The sequence below is a fragment of the Lolium perenne genome, chromosome 5 (assembly GCF_019359855.2).
Source record: "Lolium perenne isolate Kyuss_39 chromosome 5, Kyuss_2.0, whole genome shotgun sequence".
Lineage (NCBI taxonomy): Eukaryota > Viridiplantae > Streptophyta > Magnoliopsida > Poales > Poaceae > Lolium > Lolium perenne.
Genome location: NC_067248.2, coordinates 187,160,214 through 187,177,964, shown reverse-complemented (window position 1 = coordinate 187,177,964; position 17,751 = coordinate 187,160,214). Strand labels below are relative to the sequence as shown.

General features: G+C 40.1%; 3 long non-coding RNA genes across 4 annotated transcripts; 2 read left to right on the top strand and 1 right to left on the bottom strand.

The window, feature by feature from the left end:
- The first annotated feature begins 3,579 nt into the window (after window positions 1–3,579).
- Window positions 3,580–4,844, top strand: LOC139831338 (uncharacterized). The gene is made up of 3 exons (XR_011746039.1): window positions 3,580–4,023; window positions 4,093–4,142; window positions 4,806–4,844. It is a non-coding gene; the product is annotated as an uncharacterized lncRNA (long non-coding RNA).
- Window positions 4,845–8,366: 3,522 nt separating this feature from the next.
- Window positions 8,367–10,047, top strand: LOC127298107 (uncharacterized). The gene is made up of 3 exons (XR_007849610.2): window positions 8,367–8,810; window positions 8,880–8,929; window positions 9,593–10,047. It is a non-coding gene; the product is annotated as an uncharacterized lncRNA (long non-coding RNA).
- A 683-nt stretch (window positions 10,048–10,730) lies between these two features.
- Window positions 10,731–17,052, bottom strand: LOC127301250 (uncharacterized). 2 transcript variants are annotated; one of them, XR_007851952.2, is made up of 6 exons: window positions 16,185–17,052; window positions 15,838–15,868; window positions 15,317–15,515; window positions 11,626–11,758; window positions 11,203–11,332; window positions 10,731–11,127 (listed from the first exon to the last, which is right to left on the bottom strand). It is a non-coding gene; the product is annotated as an uncharacterized lncRNA (long non-coding RNA). The 2 variants fall into 2 exon arrangements; XR_011745342.1 differs by lacking the exons at window positions 15,317–15,515; window positions 15,838–15,868; window positions 16,185–17,052 and adding an exon at window positions 12,724–12,829.
- Window positions 17,053–17,751: the final 699 nt, after the last annotated feature.

Below are 17,751 nucleotides of genomic sequence, written 5' to 3'. Positions count from 1 at the left end.
GCCATCGAGCTGCGAGGCTTCCCCGGATCCCGGGTCTTCACTCCAGGATCGTGACGATAATTTCTGCTTGAGCTCCTCACGGGGACAAGCGCTCGGAATCCCTAGGGAATCAGCGACGTGAATCGGGGATGCTCAGAATCGCGGCTTCGTCTAGTACAAATCAGCGGCGCCAATCAGGAACGGTTGGTTTTGGATGTGAGTCGGGGGCTTTTTGTATGCGCACCACACCGGCGACGCCTCGCAGTGCCACCCTATTCGCCTCGCCCTGATTCCGCTATTTTTCTGGATCCTGATCTGAACGAAACGCATAGGTGAAGAAACCAAGCAATCTGGCAAGATTCGTATAGGAATCGCCAGCGGGGGAGATGATGTATATAAGGACAAATTTTCGTGAGGAGGGGGCAAGAAATCAAACGGAAATACACCAGGATTTGAGTTTGGAAAGAACTCTATCCGGGAGAAACGCTTGTGGAAGAACTCGACCTGGGTCTAGACTGGAAAGCCACGGGCCTGTACTGGGCGTGGTTCAACTCGCCGTACGGAACGTTTTAAGCGAAACAAAAATAAATGATTGAACCGGTACAATGGCACAGGGTGTTATATGCGCTTTGGTGGGAGGGTAAAACGGTCCAAAAAATTGTTGGACGAAAATTTTGGCAGAAACCTTAGCTCCTTTATTATTAGGTATAGATAACAACATTAAACATTACTAGTTGAGTGCCCTGCGTTGCTACGGATTAATAAATTATTAAATAATATTAATTCATCAATAAAAACATTTTGTGCTACTTTTTTTTATTTTCATTCTATCATTTATACAGCAAATCTTCATTCACAAAATCTAAAGTAACAAGGTGTCACCCCCACCACCAAATGTGCTGCCTCATTAATCTTTATAATACTTTATGACAACAGGAAGCCTTTGACAGGACTTTAGTTTACAAATTTTTTTTTAAGAAATATGAGTTTGCACGAAAATAATCAACAAGTTGACAACGCCATACAGAGGATGATTCTACATAAAAGGAAATGTTGGTCACAAGGAGCTGCAAAAATTTCCTGAGTAAAGAAAAATTATCATAACAACCATGAGTATTTGACATTCCCGTCAGGCTTTGGAGCCTAAGTTTATCTAAACCAAGCTGTATCCTAAAAAAATTAATCATAGTAATAAACAACCGAAGTAGTTGTTGCAAAATGTTTAAAGGAGAATAAACTGTATTCTTCGTAGGTTTGGGGAGCGCGGAACCCAGCGACAGTGACCTCGTCAAAAGCCTATAGGTGGAAAAAATGTTGTCGACGCACCCCATCCTGAACGCGCCGGTGGCATGTGGTGCCGGCGCACCACTTTCTGGCCGCGCCGGCGATGCAGGCTTACTGCCGGCGCACCGACGAAAAAGACGCGCCGGCGATAGTTTTTGGCATGGGCTTGTCTGCTCCGGGCTAGGCCCGAGAAACACTGCCGGCGCACCAGCCTAGGGGCGCGCCGGCGGTAATTTCGTATTGCCGGCGCGCCCCTGGGCTGGTGCGCCGGCAGTGTTTCTCGGGCCTGGCCCGGAGCAGATATAGCCGGATGGGCTTTATATTGCCGGCGCACCCAGGTCCAGGTGCGCCGGCAGTAACCTGGGAGATATTTTTCAGCCACCAACCAGCCACTCACACACCCACACACTACACTTCACTCCTCCACACAAACCCGAACCTTCTCCCAACCCAGCTCATTTTTGCCCATTTCTATCCCCAATTTAGACAATTTGACCAAACAAAATCATATTTTTTGAGCAAATCTTCCCTTCCTACATGCATCTCCCACATCCCCCTATGTAGATCTAGATCCACTATCCCGCATTGACCGCTCAATCCAGATCTAGATCTAGAAAGTCGGCTTCCATACGCCGTGGTCGCGGCGCGAAGCCTCGATCTCGTTGACGAATATACCAAACAAATAGGTGATTAATGAACAAATTGAGAAATGAAATCGATATATATTGGACATTTGAAGCAAAGCTCGTGTGTGTCATATATATATATATGTTGTGTTTGTGCTTGTGTGTGTTGGCGTTGAAAATGAGTTGCCAACGTTGCGCCGAAATGTTGATTCGTTAAGTTTCCGTTTCGGCACATTTCTGGCGCTCATAAGTCCTACCATGTAGGAAGGTCATGCCGAAATTTTCCGTGAAAACTACCGACGGATGCATGGTTCTAATCAATTATATAATCTTACCGTGCAGGCGATAATGGTTATCGAGATGAGTGAAAGCGTCGTGATGAGATATCTAAAACACGCGATCATCGACATGTATGAAAATAACCGCACGGAGGTATTGTGTCCGTGCCGAAGATGCAAACGAGTGAAATGGTTTGACCCCTATTGATGTCTACGCACGCTTCTATTCCTGTAGACAGTGTTGGGCCTCCAAGAGCAGAGGTTTGTAGAACAGCAGCAAGTTTCCCTTAAGTGAATCACCCAAGGTTTATCGAACTCAGGGAGGTAGAGGTCAAAGATATTCCTCTCAAGCAACCCTGCAATTACGATACAAGAAGTCTCTTGTGTCCCTAACACACCTAATACACTTGTCAGGTGTATAGGTGCACTAGTTCGGCGAAGAGATATTAAAACGCAGGTGGTATAGATGAATATGAGTGGTAATAACAATCTGAAATAAATATGGCAGCAAGTAAACATGCAGTAGAACAGTAAGTAAGCGGTGTTTGCAGTATTGGAAACAAGGCCTAGGGATCCTACTTTCACTAGTGGACACTCTCAACAATGATCACATAAATAAATAAGTTCTCTTCCTTTGTACTACTGTAACATCCCAAAATTTTATAAATTTTGAAATGTAAAAATAAATACATTTAGTTGATTGAATTGTGTGTCTTTGTTGAAATTTCACAAGGAATCAAAACTTTTGAGTTTTATTTAAAAGTCTTTCCCAAAATGAAGTTACCACACAGTTTTGCTTCCAAAGTGTTTCCAAACCAAACCTATTTCTATTTTATAGTTCTGAAATCATATAAGATTTTATTTAAGACAAATGCCCCAAATCTTATTTTGGAATATCAATGCCCAAGTAGTCATATAAAACATTACATGTGTAATAACATTTTTGTAATTTGGTTTTGACCATAATAAGTTTTATAAATTCATTTGAGTCATTTTCGACTACAATATCAACATCAGTGTTTGAAATAAAACATGCGTAAGGTTTCAATTTTGGGAAATATTTTAATCGCTTGATTTCAATAAATCCAAATTATGTTTCTAGTTTACCTAAATAGCCTATAAGGCAAGTGGTAACAATCTACTCATGCATTTTTTTTTTTGAACTGAAAGAATAATCGGTGACCCAAAATCATACGGCACAGATTACAAATTTACAAAATTTATTTAAGTCAATTTAGTGGCCTAAAACTGAAACTAGAAAATAAAACAGAAAAGAACACCGGCCGGGTCAACTAGCACAAAGCCGGAATCGCACTTGAGCTGGCCACGGCTGAACGAAGAGCAGCCCCGTGACTCTTCTTTTCCCCTATTTCTATAATCCTTTTTATTTGTGACGCGTGGGTCCCGCAATCATCACCAACCTCCAGGCAAAAGGCCAGAGCGAGTCCGCGTTCTAACTGACTCGGGAAAATCCCAATTTCATCGCTGATTTCGCTCGGATTTCGTTGGCTTTTAGCCACAAAATTTTGTCTATAAATACCTCAATACCTCTTTCGTTTTTCTCCTTTAAAACCCTATAAACAGCGCCGTCAGACTGCCTTATTTCTTCGCTGGAGTTTCCCTCAACCGCCGCCTGTGTTTTATTGATTCCGACGAGCACCAGCAAGCGTCAATGCCCGAAGGTCAATGACAACTGCCACCGCTCCGTCCGCATGTCGCCGACGTTCCGGGATGAAATCGAGCGCGCCGACCACTCTATCGTCTTCCCCACATCGAGCACAATCACGTCAATAAGTTCACCAACTCAGGGGAGAACCAGAGCACCACCAGTCCGCCACCATCGCGCGCCTGACAGTGTAAGTGGCCGGTAGCTCGTTAGTCGAATCCTCCACGCACAGTTTAAACTAAAGACACTTTGGTTGCAGACTGTTAAATCCAGATCTGAGGATCCATGTTAGTTCAATAAACTGAACAGGTCAGCCGCATGTTTCGATCGATCACTGCATATGTGCTAGCTGACTTAGGACTTTGAAAATTCATAACAATAAATCTAGAGCTCGGTTTTAGATGATTCTTTTTCCATTAAGTTCGTAATTAAGTTCCCTGCAACTTTCGTGTAGAAAGTTTCTCCATCCGAGAAACTTTTTCTGACAACTTTTCGGCAAAATTATTAAAAGACCGCGAAATGTTAAATCTTGTAAAATTCATAGAAAATGTTTCGTAACTCGGAATTTAACAAATGATATACCGTTGGATTCATAAAATGAGAAGAACACCTTGGTACTGTTAGTTTCTATTTTTACAAAAGTTACAGATTTTTAAATTTATAACTAGTGTTATAGTATTTTCAATGTATCATAAATTTGGTAAATGATTTTATTTTGATTCCAACAGGAAATTAAAGATAAGGATACTTTCTATGAACTAGTACATGTTTATAAAATTTACGAAACTATTTTATACAAAAGGTTATTGTTTGTGTTAAATTGCCTATTTGAAATTCCTATTGAACAAACAAATCAGCTTGTAAAGTATTTTCAAATATAAATTTAGTTTTGGAGCATGCATGCATTATTTTATTGTGTGTTCTCTCTCTTTGTGCTCTCTAGATATTTATTGTGATTATTTTATTGTCTAGATCGTGCGGAGTGTAACACGAAGAGCGCGAACGCCAACAACAAATAAGGCAAGTTGAACTTTTGATCATAACATATCTATTGCTTTTCTATACGTGTAGCATGATTTTAGTACAAGTACATGTGTAGGATTGTTACTGATGAATTGTGTGCTATTGCTATGAAACCCGGCTTAGGATAGCCATATGTTTTTATGATTGGATTCATTTGTAGTCAACCTATGTTTGATTGCTTGGATATGCTTACTTTATATGTGAGTGGAATATCATGTCATGGGTATGTATTAGTTGAAAGGTTAGTTTTGAGTTGACAAAACAATTATTGGATGAATTGAGGTGGATATGAATAGTACTTGAGAAGGTTGTAGGTCGACCGACATGGTAAGGGCTTTGATCCTGACTTACTGACATGTATAGGTCGAGTGGCATGGTAAGGGCATGGAGCCTGACTTACTGACATGTACTGGTAGTGAGTGGCATGGTAAGGGCGTTGAGCCTGACTTACTGACATGTTCACTGGTGGTGAGTGGCATGGTAAGGGTGTTGAGCCAGACTTACTGACATGTACACTGGTGATGAGTGGCATGGTAAGGGCAGAAATCCTGACTTACTGACATGTACACTGGTGGTGGCATGATAAGGGTATTGAGCCTGACTTGCTGACATGTACACTAGTGGAATGGAGATTGGCATGGCAAGGGCATTGAGCCTGACTTACTGACATGTGCAATGAAGAAAAGGAGATTAACATGGTAGGGTGCCTGAGCTTGGCCTACTCACATGTGCACTATAGGAGTTCGGAGATTAAAATCGCTGGGATAAAAACTAGGATGATAATATGATTGCTTTGTGCAAAATAAAAGTTTGAACCCTCACCTTGAAAATGTACTTGATAGATTTGTTATTAGTCTCTAGTGATACTCGCCAATACAATTCCAAATGTATTGACCCTGCGTGGCTGCAACGTTTTATGTTGCAGATATTTTGATGAACGAGTGAGGTTCGATGGTTAGGGTTACGAGTCTATACTCGACATGCTCGCCTGTGGCACATGAAGACGAAGGGCTCCATGCTGATATGTTTTGTTGTAAACTCTGATATTGAGCTAGCCTTGTGCTATGCAGTTTGTAAGTTATTATGTAATTTTGGATCATGCGAAGTAATAAAGACCTTTGTTTCTTGGTATTACATCTTAAACTGTGTGTGCTAGCGATTGATCCAGGGACTAGCACTATTAAGCACAGAGATTCAACCCGTACCGGGTCGGATCGCTACAGATGGTATCAGAGCATTGTGTTGGCTATAGGTTCGTGACCCTAGGTTTGGAATAGTAATAGGAAGACCTTAGGATGAAAAATTTATCTAGTCCAATTTTTATTAAAAAGATTTTGCATTTTGAACTTCTTGTATTCTCATCTACTTCACCTTCAAAAGTATTTCCTCTTACCTTAGATGGCCCAAATCTTGAAATCTATCAAGGAATGACTGATGATGACAAGTCCCTTAAGTGTGAAGATCGATGCTTCATATGTTATTACTCGACTCAGCATGATGCAACTTCATGGAAGGCCAATGAAGAACTTGGAGAAGACTTTGATGCATACTTGACAATTCGAAAGATACACCATAACAATAGAAGAAGTTGAAGCATTGAATGCAGAAATAGAATAGACCACCACTTATTAGACCAACGATATTACAATAAGTTGTGATCATATTAACTTGTGGTATGACCATAATAGATTTTGTTTTTGTTTGAACTAGTTTGCTTGATGTGATGAATGCTTGGTAGATTTTGTTTGTAAGATAAATTGCCTTGATCTGCTATTTTCAGGGTAGGAATCTTCTTTAGATCTTTTCCATCTATTCTCATCTATACTCAACCCAACAAGTGTTTTCTTGACAAATCGTCATGAAGACAACCCTAGCAAAATCAACCTTGATGTTCCCTATCTAGATGAAGAACCAAAGAGTGTGAGATACGCAAAACCCTACTTAAGGATCGATAGAAATGTTTTCAAAATACTTCAATAATGGGGATTGAAATATTGATTCAATTCTCCATGGATTTTTTTATCAAACTTGTGAGGTTGACCAAGTGTTAGAATACGAGATTCAATAAATCAAATACGGAGTAATGATCTGGGTGCAGGATGGATTGATCACCATTCCTACTACTCTTATTATTCGCTTTCGTAATATTGACTTTGCGAATCTAGAGTCATGCATATAAAAGAGATATCGGCGAATAAGCCTAAACCCTAGGGTGGATAAATATTATACCCGTATAGTAGGCAAGTACTGCCAAGCGTAGGACTACAATGAGAATGAACATCCAACTACAAGATGAAGATAGTGGAATACTGTCGATGACACTAACAAGTAAGAGGATGAAGGATGTCGTGAAGTCCTCTCATCTTGGTCTTCTGATTGACTCAAAGAGTGACCCATCAGTGCCAAAAGTAGTTCAATAACCAACCATTTGGATTAGAAGCCTAACCATGAGGAAAAGCCTACTCAAGTCACTTTAAAGAGATATGTTGTTCACTATATGTGAATAAACAACAACCTATTGGATATTAACTTAGAAGCCTCCCAAAAATGATCTGGTGTCAAGTCATATCCTTGGAGGTGTCAGGTCATACCCAAGATAAGCTTAGCTGAACCCAAGACATATGACTGCCCACAAAAGTTTCTTTTAAGGGTGGTAGCCCACCCAAACATATCGCAAACCCATCTTTCTTTCTAGCCTTTCTCGAATCTCGAGGACGAGATTCCTTTTAAGGGTGATAGTCCGTAACATCCCAAAATTTTATAAATTTTGAAATGTAAAAATAAATACATTTAGTTGATTGAATTGTGTGTCTTTGTTGAAATTTCACAAGGAATCAAAACTTTTGAGTTTTATTTAAAAGTCTTTCCCAAAATGAAGTTACCACACAGTTTTGCTTCCAAAGTGTTTCCAAACCAAACCTATTTCTATTTTATAGTTCTGAAATCATATAAGATTTTATTTAAGACAAATGCCCCAAATCTTATTTTGGAATATCAATGCCCAAGTAGTCATATAAAACATTACATGTGTAATAACATTTTTGTAATTTGGTTTTGACCATAATAAGTTTTATAAATTCATTTGAGTCATTTTCGACTACAATATCAACATCAGTGTTTGAAATAAAACATGCGTAAGGTTTCAATTTTGGGAAATATTTTAATCGCTTGATTTCAATAAATCCAAATTATGTTTCTAGTTTACCTAAATAGCCTATAAGGCAAGTGTGTAACAATCTACTCATGCATTTTTTTTTTTGAACTGAAAGAATAATCGGTGACCCAAAATCATACGGCACAGATTACAAATTTACAAAATTTATTTAAGTCAATTTAGTGGCCTAAAACTGAAACTAGAAAATAAAACAGAAAAGAACACCGGCCGGGTCAACTAGCCCAAAGCCGGAATCGCACTTGAGCTGGCCACGGCTGAACGAGAGCAGCCCCGTGACTCTTCTTTTCCCCTATTTCTATAATCCTTTTTATTTGTGACGCGTGGGTCCCGCAATCATCACCAACCTCCAGGCAAAAGGCCAGAGCGAGTCCGCGTTCTAACTGACTCGGGAAAATCCCAATTTCATCGCTGATTTCGCTCGGATTTCGTTGGCTTTTAGCCACAAAATTTTGTCTATAAATACCTCAATACCTCTTTCGTTTTTCTCCTTTAAAACCCTATAAACAGCGCCGTCAGACTGCCTTATTTCTTCGCTGGAGTTTCCCTCAACCGCCGCCTGTGTTTTATTGATTCCGACGAGCACCAGCAAGCGTCAATGCCCGAAGGTCAATGACAACTGCCACCGCTCCGTCCGCATGTCGCCGACGTTCCGGGATGAAATCGAGCGCGCCGACCACTCTATCGTCTTCCCCACATCGAGCACAATCACGTCAATAAGTTCACCAACTCAGGGGAGAACCAGAGCACCACCAGTCCGCCACCATCGCGCGCCTGACAGTGTAAGTGGCCGGTAGCTCGTTAGTCGAATCCTCCACGCACAGTTTAAACTAAAGACACTTTGGTTGCAGACTGTTAAATCCAGATCTGAGGATCCATGTTAGTTCAATAAACTGAACAGGTCAGCCGCATGTTTCGATCGATCACTGCATATGTGCTAGCTGACTTAGGACTTTGAAAATTCATAACAATAAATCTAGAGCTCGGTTTTAGATGATTCTTTTTCCATTAAGTTCGTAATTAAGTTCCCTGCAACTTTCGTGTAGAAAGTTTCTCCATCCGAGAAACTTTTTCTGACAACTTTTCGGCAAAATTATTAAAAGACCGCGAAATGTTAAATCTTGTAAAATTCATAGAAAATGTTTCGTAACTCGGAATTTAACAAATGATATACCGTTGGATTCATAAAATGAGAAGAACACCTTGGTACTGTTAGTTTCTATTTTTACAAAAGTTACAGATTTTTAAATTTATAACTAGTGTTATAGTATTTTCAATGTATCATAAATTTGGTAAATGATTTTATTTTGATTCCAACAGGAAATTAAAGATAAGGATACTTTCTATGAACTAGTACATGTTTATAAAATTTACGAAACTATTTTATACAAAAGGTTATTGTTTGTGTTAAATTGCCTATTTGAAATTCCTATTGAACAAACAAATCAGCTTGTAAAGTATTTTCAAATATAAATTTAGTTTTGGAGCATGCATGCATTATTTTATTGTGTGTTCTCTCTCTTTGTGCTCTCTAGATATTTATTGTGATTATTTTATTGTCTAGATCGTGCGGAGTGTAACACGAAGAGCGCGAACGCCAACAACAAATAAGGCAAGTTGAACTTTTGATCATAACATATCTATTGCTTTTCTATACGTGTAGTATGATTTTAGTACAAGTACATGTGTAGGATTGTTACTGATGAATTGTGTGCTATTGCTATGAAACCCGGCTTAGGATAGCCATATGTTTTTATGATTGGATTCATTTGTAGTCAACCTATGTTTGATTGCTTGGATATGCTTACTTTATATGTGAGTGGAATATCATGTCATGGGTATGTATTAGTTGAAAGGTTAGTTTTGAGTTGACAAAACAATTATTGGATGAATTGAGGTGGATATGAATAGTACTTGAGAAGGTTGTAGGTCGACCGACATGGTAAGGGCTTTGATCCTGACTTACTGACATGTATAGGTCGAGTGGCATGGTAAGGGCATGGAGCCTGACTTACTGACATGTACTGGTAGTGAGTGGCATGGTAAGGGCGTTGAGCCTGACTTGCTTGACATGTTCACCGGTGGTGAGTGGCATGGTAAGGGTGTTGAGCAGGACTTCTTGACATGTACACTGGTGATGAGTGGCATGGTAAGGGCAGAAATCCTGACTTACTGACATGTACACTGGTGGTGGCATGATAAGGGTATTGAGCCTGACTTGCTGACATGTACACTAGTGGAATGGAGATTGGCATGGCAAGGGCATTGAGCCTGACTTACTGACATGTGCAATGAAGAAAAGGAGATTAACATGGTAGGGGGCCTGAGCTTGGCCTACTCACATGTGCACTATAGGAGTTCGGAGATTAAAATCGCTGGGATAAAAACTAGGATGATAATATGATTGCTTTGTGCAAAATAAAAGTTTGAACCCTCACCTTGAAAATGTACTTGATAGATTTGTTATTAGTCTCTAGTGATACTCGCCAATACAATTCCAAATGTATTGACCCTGCGTGGCTGCAACGTTTTATGTTGCAGATATTTTGATGAACGAGTGAGGTTCGATGGTTAGGGTTACGAGTCTATACTCGACATGCTCGCCTGTGGCACATGAAGACGAAGGGCTCCATGCTGATATGTTTTGTTGTAAACTCTGATATTGAGCTAGCCTTGTGCTATGCAGTTTGTAAGTTACTAGATTTAGATGTGCGCCTTGGCGCACGATCCCGTGAAACTCATTTCGATGAACATTCAATAGAATAAAGTTTACATAAAGCACACTTAATTACAAACAAAAAAGGAAACATTTATATACAACCAATATACAATAGTAGCAAGCCCTCAATTGATATTTCAAGCAATAGTATGATATCTACAGACCTTCAAAGTTTACAGTAATACAACACAGGGAAAAGCAAGTAAAGGTGTTATGAGCGTTGTTGCAGGTTGCCAGTCCAAAGTCTTTCAGAAAAAGAGGTGACCTGGTTATCTTCGTATTGAATCAGATACTACTACAGGACAAAACAAGTTTCCATCGGTCATTTCTCTAATTGGTTGATACACCATGCGATCATCCAAGTTGGTACCAAGCTTCATCTATAATTTATACATATTAATATGGTACTGGCATTTCAAGAAATAAATAGGATGAGGAAAAGGAACATTTCTGACCTATATATTGGGGAGCCTGCACTTGTACAATGTACCATCAGTGTTGTATGTACCAAATTGGTACTTGAGTGTTAGTAATCAGCTGAATATGGGAATTAGCCTTCAGAGTAAAGGGGATACCATGGAATGTCTGAACAAATATACAGACAATCAGCTAGGTGGAAGTAAGAGAATGGTCCTTCATCAGTTACACATATTATAAACATCTCCATGATTGTCCTCTAAAAAAATACTACTCCGTACCATTTTTTAAAGACAAATAGTATAAAGAGGATGGTCCCTCATCAGTTACAAATATTATGTCCTCTCAAGAAGTGCTACCATTTTTTTAAGACAAATAGTATTACCGAGTTTACTACTACTTACAACAGAACAACCTCCTTGACAAAACCTGATTCCACCAATTTATTCATCGCCACTCACCTTGGTCCTTTGGAGATGGAGCAGTTCGACGCCTTGCAGCTCACAGATGGAGGCTGCTACATCGCCGGCTTCGAGGCGCTACAGCTTGACTCCTAAACATAAATGACATCTAAAGATCTTCCATGCATAATCCCTGAAAATTTAATGTATAGAAAAATAGGACGTGAAGAGATATGCACCAATTGACACCATCATTTAAGCATCAGCAAGGAGCAAGCATCATCATTCTAAATATATAACATCCAAATTTGACTGCTAATGAAATGACTAAAAATTATAAACATAACTGCCAGTGTGAAGTCCAAAGAAAAGAACTATGACTACTACATGAAAATCAAACCAATCCAGACCATAGTATTTGTTTTCATGCGAAGGATAAATAATTGTTCCATGAAATTCAGAAAGCAGCAACTGAAGTTATTTGAACTCGAAACAACCCAGTGTGGAGGAACATGGTGAATATAAGGCCAGTGGTACATACCTAATCCATGAAACAATCTAATTCTAAGACATGTGGCAGCATGATGTCAGGTCAATCAAGTCCCGGAAATCAGAACAATTACCATTATTATGTGCATACAGCAAAAAGAAGCCATCAAAATGATGTGAACGTTGCAAAGGACAAGAAGCAAAGGGGGATATTGTTTCACTAATACAACATAGATCCATGTTGTGAAGACATATTTTACAATTTATATCTATATGATAATCAACTGCTGGTACAAAAACAATAATTCTTTGACTACCAAAGGCTAAAGGTATTGCTTTTTCATTTCATCAAATCAAGCTCCCCCCATCCGTAGAAATTTCTAATATAATAAAAAAATGGAATCAAGACACAACATACAAAGCATGTAACTGACGCAAAAAGGGCAATGGATTCATAATATGTGTCAATGTTAAATGTTTAATAAAACACCTACACGGTTATCATTGAACATCACATGATAACTTTGCACAGATTATAGATAACATCTTGAATATAGACCTTCACACTTTGTCCTAAACCCAAACACACCCAGCCACCGACCATAAGGCCATGATGGCAACAATTCGCAACCAATCTAACATAAACCTACATCACAAGGCAAAACTTACCAAGAATCGAGCAGGACATTAAATCCAGCCAAGCAGTGAATCTCACCAGCAATCCCCCCGGGCATCACTCTCCAGCAAGATAACCACTGGAAACAAAAAGGAAAGAACCGAGCAACCATATCAACCAAAAGCCATTCCAACTTTAACATGGGGATGGATAGAAGCAACATGTTGTAGAGCTTAGGTTTGGCAACAAATTAGTACACTCACCTTAATCTGTATAACTATCTTTACTAACAAAAGCTATTCAGATAACCGAGAAAACCATAATGATTAAGTCCTGGTTTGTCCTGCTCTTTGACATTTTGATGAAAGATCGATATTAATTTCAACTAAAACCAATTTTATCTGATTAAGAATTTCAGCTAAATGCAAACGAAGAAACCCACTTCGTCATTCTCCAAGGGAAATATATAAATGGAAAATCAGATAAAGAGCAAAGCTATTCTATTTGAACTTACGGATTTAAAAGTAGAATATATGAACTGCAATAATGTCTAGCTAATCATTTATTAAAAGAAAAGAGCAAAAAATCTATCTATTAGAATTGATCGATGAAAATGGCTAACAAAACAAAAAAAAATTATAGTGGCCTACAAATAATCTCCTTGCCCGGCAGGTAAGCTCAATTACAACACCATCATTTGCACCGACATAACAGATGTGGTACCTAACCAAAATAATATTAGTAGAAAAGTTGTTACTAAAGAAGCTGACTATGAAAAGTGTAAGAACACTCCAGATATGTACACCATATACACCCCTTTATAGAAGCATACATCCATCACTTAAACAATCGCTAAATCATACAGAGAGCAGGGCAGAGGCGTACCGAAAAAGTATTGGCCACGCTACATCCACATGGTTGAGCAAGGCAGGGGCGTAGGGAAAATCTTCTGGCACGACCTCCACGTGGTCGGGAAGGAGATTGAGGTGGCAAGATCGAGCAAGGATTGAGGTGGCAAGGTCGAGCAAGCGATTTAGCAGCAAGTAGCGTCTTGGGAGACGACGGCGACCGGCCCAGCTCCTACACATCGATGACCACATCACCCACATCCCCCTCTATTTAATAAGAACTGTATTGTACAAAACCAAAAGAAACATGATGACAGAAAATGAATAAAACATGTAGATGATAAAAAAAGACGAGGAGAATGCACTCCAAAGATGACATTGTTCTTAGTTAATGAGCTCAAAATGAAAGGTTCAAAAGTTCAGATTACATGAGGAAGAATTTTTTTCAAAAATCACCTTCAATGACAATGTTTCAGATTTATTTTAGATGAAAGAAAGTCACCAAGAAAGTAAATAAATAATCTCAGATACAAAACAACAATAGTTGTGTATTTAATATTAGAAGTTATGATCAAGAATCAATTAACAGATAAGAGACTCGAAGAGTTATGTAAGATGCCTACGTGGTAGTGATATGACGACAAAGAGTAAAGGTAAAACACTTTTAAGTGATGTGGGGAATTATAGATGATATTGTCAGTATTACACAGATACTATTCTATCATCTCCCACCAAGGGACGGGGTAAGAAAGTTTTACAGCTAACATTCAGCGCAAAACTCTTCATCACCAAAATGATAGATATCAAATTCATAGCTCGCTCAAGAGCCAACAATCGTTAGTTCCACCAAATAACTGCCTGAAATCTGAAATTTTGGACCAGCCACTAACTTTGAATTCCATAGCCTGAGACTTACGATCAAATACTATCTTTATAGTTCAAAAATACGGGAATTGGTCTATAGCCCTTCATCTCTTTAGCTAAAAACCATAGTACAAGTCACCAATGCAGGGGCAAGTAATCCCGAAGATACATACAAAGCATATGATAAATGAGTTTATATTGCTTACTGATATATTATAAATAGAACTAAATATGAGATGGTAGAATAGAACTACCGAGAGAGAGCAAGTAAACGATGATGAACGGGGATGCGGAGCAGCCTGCCCCTCTCTATCTTTGGTAAATGGGTCCAAATCAACCTGCAAAAGAATCAACAAATGCCGTATTTTTCTTCAAAAACTCAACTCTCGGTAGCCAAAAAAAAACACTGGATGAATTAAAAATATTATGATACCCTTTGATCCTCGTCATTTCAGTATTCCAAAAATTATAAGACCAGCGAGCAGAAAGATAAATTGTATACTTGAGATTACATGGCAACAAATAGCAGGCTCATACTAAAATGTTACATAAACTGATATAGACTGACCTTTACGGTGTAAGGTCTAGCTCCCAAATTTACCTATTCCAGAGGTTAAGTCTTGTATAAATTAAGTATGCATGATAATACAATTTTCTTGATCGAAATAGGATTTTCTGTAGGCATAGCTAAGAAAACAACGATGCCAACTTAGCGGCGACAAAGGCTTTGTGAAGTACGTGATGAACCTGCAATGCATTCACACAATGAAACTAAACCAAGCACTGCATCAGCACAAGAAGGCTGTTTGATGCACATGATGAATGAACCGGAATGCATTAAAAGAATAATTTTTTATGTGAATTGAGATTTCAAAGAGCCAAATAATCGGATATTTAGAAACATAACAACTACAGTCAGATAAAGAGCTTATACCTAAATCTGTAGAAAAAGAGGACAGACATTTCGTATTTCCCAGTCTAGCTGGGACATCGGCCACACCAGTGTGCTGGACTTGCTGGTCATTGAAGTGTTCGATGCCAGCCACGCTAGAGATGTTGGTTTCTCCAGTGAGCCTTGAACAAAGCCCGCGCCATCAGTCGCTGGTGTCTCCCATGCCAATTGCTCTCAACAACTGCAAACCAAAGACATAAATCAATTAGTTTGCACTTAAGAAATAAAGCCAAAAAAGTACAGAGATGTCACTTAGTCATACAGATGAGCGATCAAGATCAGGAACACTATATAGTGAGATCAATAGTTTTCTGCAGTATTTATTGCACTATTTGTGCTTGCATAATGCATTTTAATTGGGTCATTTTTATTTGTAGAAATGCATATGGGCGCCTACATACACATTCGACCACTATGTCGGTCGGCGACAATGCCACCATGCTCCAAGACAGATCATACACCAAATGAAAGTAGAAGAATGGATGTAAAAGGTTCATGCCTACCTCATTACATGTTACATATCTTCTCAACCTCCTATAAAATCCAAAACAGTAAAGCTTGGATTAGTAAGTAATCATCCCATGATATGGATATATCTAATATACACTAGACGGAGGACAAATACTTTTAACTTGTACACTTAGAAACCAATATAGCATTAGATTTCAGTAATGATACCGTACAAAGTCTAAATATGTAAAAAAATTGGAAACAATATAGTCTCAAACAAACCTGCACAAATTCACCATGAATCAGTCATCCATGTAACAATAATATATTGCATAGGGAACTCATATGTGTGTATTAAATCAAAAGAGAGTAATGTAAGAAAGTACAGGCGATTGCTCACCCTGTCTCAATATGGAAGAATGCAAGCAGCACATGATCCTCCTATTGAATGTCGAGTACGACGCAGAGGCAGAGCAGGAGCGAAGCAAGCTTTGCCCATGTACCTCCATAACAAAAAGGGGAATATTACTCCAGCTAATTTTCAAAAAATAGAAGATATTGGAAAAATGGATACTACAGATCAGCACTAATATGCTGAGTTGTGTATTTTTTCAGTATGAGGTCCTTGCAAGGGAACAAGTTCACTTGTCCTATTCCATCAGTTATTGGCCTGACCGAATGCTGCATCTCCGTTTGGCCTTGCACCCAAATAAATATCAAGGGTGAGGGTGTGTGTGTGTGTGTGTGTGTGTGAGAGAGAGAGAGAGGAAGAGCTCGGACCTGCACCGTTGAAGCCCTCCTCCAGCCTCTATGCATGAGAAAGATGAGTCGGGGAGGAGGGGCAGAGCCACTTCGGCCGCCGGCGCCGGCCGCCGTGCGAGCCGAAGAGAGGCTGGAGGCTGGCAGGAGAAGCCCCGATCTGCCAGAATCTTTCTGCCTACTCTATCATCAATCGCCTCTTCACGTCTACTCCATCTTTGCTGCTGACAATTCTTCTTAGCGCTAACCACCAACGGCCTGAGGAGTAGCTCAAGCGGCAGCCCATGAACCTCCTGCTGAGAGGCGGAAAGAGAGGGAACCACGGGATGGAGGGGCGCGCGAGATCGGCCGCGGGGAACCAGGAGACGGAGCGGCGCCGCCCGAGGCTAAAGGAGAAGGTGGAATCGAGGTTGTGGAGGAGGAGAACGCGAGGGGATTGGGCAGGCGGCGGCTAGGGTTTTCCATCCGAGTTGGGGATTGGGGATTGGGCGAGGCCCGTGTGCTAATGGTGTGCCGCCACCGAGCAGCTCGCACCGGCCACCGTAGGAGAAGACGGAACCACCCCGCGCGGAGAAGATATTTTCCGCGGCCGGCGCAACCCGAGTACAACCCAAAAATGAGCCCAGCCACTGACACGCGGGCCCGTCCGTCCATGGGGCCCACACGCACACAGATGCGGCTAGACTTTGGCCATTGCATGGCTTTCTCTAGCGCCAGGGACCAGCGGTAAAAACCGCGTGCGCGCTTCGCAACCAACCAAAAGCCACGCCACGTCTAAAAATGAACGGCCGAGATGCCATATCTGACAAGCACTGTAAATATCCAACGGCTCACGTGCTCAGATCGCTGTGAAGCCCCCTATGGGGGGCATCGTTTATACCTTTAGATTATGTAATTTTGGATCATGCGAAGTAATAAAGACCTTTGTTTCTTGGTATTACATCTTAAACCGTGTGTGCTAGCGATTGATCCAGGGACTAGCACTATTAAGCACAAAGATTCAACCCGTACCGGGTCGGATCGCTACAACTACTTTCAAAGACTCTATTGTTGGATAACAAACATCATTCATTGTGTAGGGCTACGAGAGCTCCCTCAAGGCGGAGTAAACAAGCTCCACAACGTCATAAAGGAATCACACAAGATGCAAACACTGTCACTGTCACACCATAGAGAGTAATTCCGGAGTTCATATAAAGTAACTCTAG